This window comes from Amblyomma maculatum, chromosome 10, assembly GCF_055883805.1.
Source record: "Amblyomma maculatum isolate TAMU_Amacu chromosome 10, ASM5588380v1, whole genome shotgun sequence".
NCBI lineage: Eukaryota > Metazoa > Arthropoda > Arachnida > Ixodida > Ixodidae > Amblyomma > Amblyomma maculatum.
The window spans coordinates 3,106,032-3,111,664 of NC_139353.1; positions in this window are offsets into that span (position 1 = coordinate 3,106,032).

Below are 5,633 nucleotides of genomic sequence, written 5' to 3' on the forward strand. Positions count from 1 at the left end.
GCTCGCGCATAAGTCGGTACCCTCAAGGTGGCACCGCGGACACCTCTTCTCAGAAGTTGAACGAAGGGACAGAAGGGGTCGGTTCAGGCTGCGATTCTCCAATACCTCTTGTCGACGGCGCGCCAGCCCCTTTTGAGGCAGGTGTGTACCCAGACGATGAGCCGCTGGCAGACACCGAGCTCCTCTTGTGCTGCAATCTACACCACCACAACGACTTTCACCTCACTACCAATTCCATACCCTTTCTAGGGGGCGTGTCTACAGGAGTGACAGTGTGTTCATGTAAGCTACATTGAAGTGATAAGAACACTCCCACCACGACGAGCCCGCCCTTCACATAGGGAGCATGGGGAACACGAACTCTATAAACTACTTGTGTGTTCGGGCATCGTTATCCTTCACTGCTCCTTCCAAAATGTCAATAAACGAAATCTTCATCCTTCAAATCTCCTTCGCTCAGCGGCACTTCTCCCTTCGTGGAGCGGGCGTCGATGAGGCCGAAGATCCGTCCTCCCACCTCCAACACCGCACTATGTCCCGCACTCAGTTCGCACAACATGCGCACGTTACGTCTCACACTCTGTACCAACAGTCGCTCTGTGTAGAATCAGTCGATAATTTTCAGGGTACCGCAATTCTTTTCCCCGTGCCGTTGCGCCAGCGATTGGTCAGCACGGGTCACGGGGTGCGCCGCGACCCACTTTCGCCATCAAGCTTCCAGTCACAGCGTGGACGCCTTTCACCGCAGTCTGTGTGCGGAGATTGCTGTATCTTGCGTCTCGGTTTTGTTGATCGTTTTTTTTTTCTTCTAAGAAGCACTTAGCGGCAGAATGCCGAGAAACAGCGCCTGATTCCGGAAAGATTTTAAAGGTGAAAACCTTCCTAAAAAGACCAGCTCGTGTAGAAAATGTGCGCGCGTGATCTGTGCGGTGCACCTGCGCACTGATGTGTCGCTCGCAAGCAAATAGCGGACGTGTGAGGGAGATTAAAAATGAAAACGATTGATAGTGACAGGCAATGAATTAAGATTATAGACATCGATCTAGTAAGGGATTAATCTTAATGACTAATAATAATGATTAATAGTGACTCGTAATGACCAGTATGTAAGACTACGGCTTGTAAAGACCGCAACAGATTGGAAATGAGTAAAATGCTTAGCTATGAGGGGTAATGACTTCAATGACTAGGCATTGCTTATTACGACTGCTAATGATTACAAAACAACCAATATGTTACGCGATGATTTGTATTGACCGCAGATGATTAGAAAAGAGTAAAAATGCTTAGCAATGAGTGGGAAAACTAAAATGAGTAGGTATGACTGGTCATGACTACGAAACAACAAATATGCCAAACGACGGTATCTCCATATCAACGCAATCTTAGCATCAGCAAACCGGGCACTCGGTCTTTTTAAGCGCAACCTCAAACATGCACCTTCTTACTTAAAAAAAAAAACTTGCATACATCACGCTAATCCACCCTAAAATTGAATACGCTTCTGCGATTACTCTTCTGTATTAAAACAACGAGTCGAGTTGGAACCACTATCACGTCGACGTTATTTCGCTCGCCTAACCTTATTTCACAAACACTATCATCATTCCATCCTTCACGATGACTTCTTTTTGCCACCCCTGAGTCATCCCTCGCCGTGACCACTATAACAAAGTAGAGCACATATCGTACCGTTCATCTCTTTACTCAAAATTCTTCGACCCTCGCACAAGAGTAGACTGGAATAGCCTACCATCACGCATGGCTACTGAAATTAACTTGCAGTCTTTTCAAGATTTGTTAAAAGAAAACGCGAAATGACTGCTTTTGTAATTATTTTGTTATTCGCATCTTACTATGACTTATGTATAAAGTCTGTTGTAAATTTTTGTATATTTCATTTGCGTTCTTGGTCGCTTTATTTGTGTACAACAGTTGTGACATTTCATGCTTCTTCTCTATTACATGGATTATTTTGTTTGTTTTTCCCGAGCGCTCGTGCCGTATTTTTCATTTATGCACTTATGTTGCCCCCACCCCCATGTAATACCCTCACATGAGCGCTGTTAGGGTATTGTAAATAAATAAATAAATAAATACTTGTGGATGAGTTTTCTAAAAAGACGGTCAATCCCAGCCAGCGTCTCGCACCGAACAGATCTCTCGGAGCAGGGAACTCTGAGACTGCATTTGTTTAGGCCTCATCGGTTTGCGCTTGACCGCCTGTCAACCGGTATTCCAGCAACTCCGTCGTTTGTAAACGAACTTGCTGAGCCGTCAGACATGCCTTTGTGAATGCCTGCAAGACTTGAAGTAACAAGCGCTCGACCATATCATTCCAATCTCTTGCCATATGTCATCTAAGAAACACCTCACGTAGCGCATTTTAGTGGTCCAATGTATAACAAAGTAAGTCGTTGAAAAACCTGCGGGCGCATTTTCAAGGCCGAATATCGTTAGTTCGAACTAAACAGTGTCATCTCGACTGATCAACGCTGTTGTCTTCTTGGGCTCCTGTGTCAGGGGCACTTGAGCCAAATCCAGAACTTTGTAAAAGATAGCTCCTGTTGGACCTTCGAACTCGTCGTCAATGTTTGTAAGATGATACTTCTCTTTTGCTGCTTGAGCATTTAGCTTGTAGCTGTCAACAACTAGCGTTTTCCGCCGACGTTTTTGTCTACTACAAGCACAGGGCTAGAGCAGTCTAAGTTGGTCTCCGTCACCCCGCCAAGTTCCCTCCACTCCTTAACGATTCTTCGAATTGTTTCTAGCCCTGCTGCGTTTGTACTATGTGGCAGCAATGAAACAGGGGTGCTACACGGAACTTTAACAATGTCCATTTGTACTACTGTCGCACAGCCCAATTTTACCAGTGTCATTGCGAAGCACTTTTTGGAATTCGTTCAAAACGGCTACAAGTTGTGAACGCTGGGAATCGGTCACGGAGGGCCTACTTTTCACTTCAGTCCGCCGTATTGGCTGGCGATCAGTTAGCATATGCCCTTCACTTGAAGTGCTCTTTCCCTTCTCAGTGACTGTTAGCACCTCTGCTGGTGTTGGTCGAGCAAGCTGTTGAACCTTTTGTAAGGTAGTCTCACTGTCACCCACTAGCTGCAAGGAAACACCGACTTCACTAAGTGTCATGTCGAGCAGAGTATCTTGCCCGGAATGTCTGTGCACGATGGGAGTTGTAAGCTTTTGCTCACCAGTAAATGTAATCCTGTTCACGGTGCCCCTCTGAAGCACGGTCTCCTCCCTATAGCTTTCCAGCAAAGTATTTGGTTGTTTTCGCAGGGCTCCGAGCGGGCCCTGCGTGATTGTGATGCCGAAACAGCAGACAACCTGCCACTCTTGCATACGTGATGTAAGGCAATTCATTAAATGTCCTCCCAACAAGCATACGCACAGATTGAGCTTCATCTGGTACAACAAAATTCTTTAGCCAAAACCCAGTCAATGCTCAAACCCGCGTTGCATCTTCCAATACTCTTGGTGGCCGGTACAAAACCGTATAGGTTCGTTACTTCACGCTCAGTTTGTACGCCACACCTTGCTGCTGCCAAGGCACGCAAGAGACAACCAGAACTACCCACGTCAATGATTCCAACAAGAGGAACGTTGTCGTTCAGCCTGACTTTTTTCAGTAAAAGAGTTGCGCTCTTGAGTTGGCATCCTGGCTCACTCACCGTGTCTGCTTCATTTTGTTTGGTTGGTTGGTTCATAGGAAGGGAAAGGCGCAGTATCTGTCACACTTGCTCTGTGGACACCTGAACCGCGCCGTAAGGGAAGGGATGAAGGTGGGAGTGAAAGTGGAAAGAGAGAAAAGGGAGCCGTAGAGGAGGGCTACGGAGTAATTTCGACCACCTGGGGATCTTTAACGTGCGCTGACATCGCACAGCACACGGACGCCACTTCGTTTCGCCTCCATCGAAACGCAGCCGCCGAGGCCGGGATTCGAACCCGGGAACTCCGGCACAGTAGTCGGGCGTCTTACCACTGCACCACCCCGGCGGGGCCTTCATTTTGTTGCCGAACGTGCTTCCAGAGACGCGACCTGGGGTCTGCTCTGTTGCAGCAAAGACATTGTATCGGTCGTTTCGCTTGCGGATAGTCTCGGGAAATCTGTACACAGGGTGCAGTTGTAGCCCTTTCGCTCTTTTTCGTTTGATAGCGGAGGCCGTCTGTATTTCGTGCTTCTTTCTTCGGCTGGGAGTGCATGCAACGCGCTAGTGACACGAACATGAGAACTATCTCTCGCAGATACACGGTCCCGCGATGACCTGAAATAATGCCGTCTTTCCTGCTCAATTCTCTCGAATTCTTTGTGTCGTCCAAACTGTCACCATCTTTATGACTTTTTCCTAGCAACCTCGTGCTCAGTTGTTTAGAACGTAGCCTCATGATCATTGGTGCGCGAGTATCCCAAAAGCCCAAGTTTACCTCTCTGGTGTCATGGACCAACATCGCATGAACGTTTAGATCGCGAGTGGTGTTGTGCGGAGACCCAGGAGGCCTATGTGCCTCAAAGTCTTCGTAAAATAGTTTTATTCCTTCTCCTCCTTGGCGTGGAAGCAGGCAGCAGTTGTCTCGCTGCGCTCCTGACCGCCCTCATGCACCCTGCGCCAGCCTTCCGCCATACACGTCCGACTAAATGTCCGTCGAAAGCTCCTCAAAATGTCGCCATGTTTTGATTTCAGCTCTCTTCGCACGCAGCCAACCCCCCACAGGTCCAGTCAACCGGAACTTTGCGGTCTTTAGCATGAATAACTCGGGCCAGTTGTGCCACTTCGCCGTTGTGCGGGGGTTTTCAATGCAATCTCTCGCAGAGGGCGCATCCCCGCAGCCGCCAAAATTAGCGATGTTAAAACTGAGGTCGGGCATTACCTGGAATGCAACCTGGTGTTCCCGTTGTCAAAGGCTGTGATGTCGCTGTCGGAGTCAAACGTTCCAGCAAGTTCATTACCATACAGTCCTTTCCACGATGACGTTTAACAATTCATGCACATGAACATCCGCACCGTGGTCGGGACTCATGGTCGAAACTAGTTCTGTCACAATCACAGCAGTCTCGTTATCGTCACAGGCTGCGCCGGTTGCGTTTCAAGCTTCTTGGTTCATGGCGTACTTTGCAGGAAACCACTTTTAGGCGTATATTTTTGCCAGAATTGGTATCCCACATTTAAGATATCTCTTTTGCTCACTTAATGTGGAGGGAAGTCACTGCCTCGTTGACATGTTAGGGTGACAAAGGAAAGGATTATTAAAGCCCCACATTACAGAACATGACCGCACTATTTCCCGCACTGAGCTCGCACGACTCCGCACATAATCCATAATGATTACAGTGCTCTCGAAGCGCCACCCCACAGAATATGTGCCCTCTAACGCTGAAGAAAAGTAAATTGCTCAAGAGATGGAAAGTCACTCGTATGAAAGTAAATAAAAAAATACACCGCAACAACTGCAGTTACCGCTTCTTTACCCGAAGAGGCAAATGAAAAACCTGGCGTATGTTTTTGCCACCTTTGAGCACCGTAGTCGATATTACAAGATGCAAGTGAATAACAGAATCAGGCTTGTGATGTTAACCCGCCTAACTCTATTGTTCAAAGTGTGAAGATTTATTCGCTTAC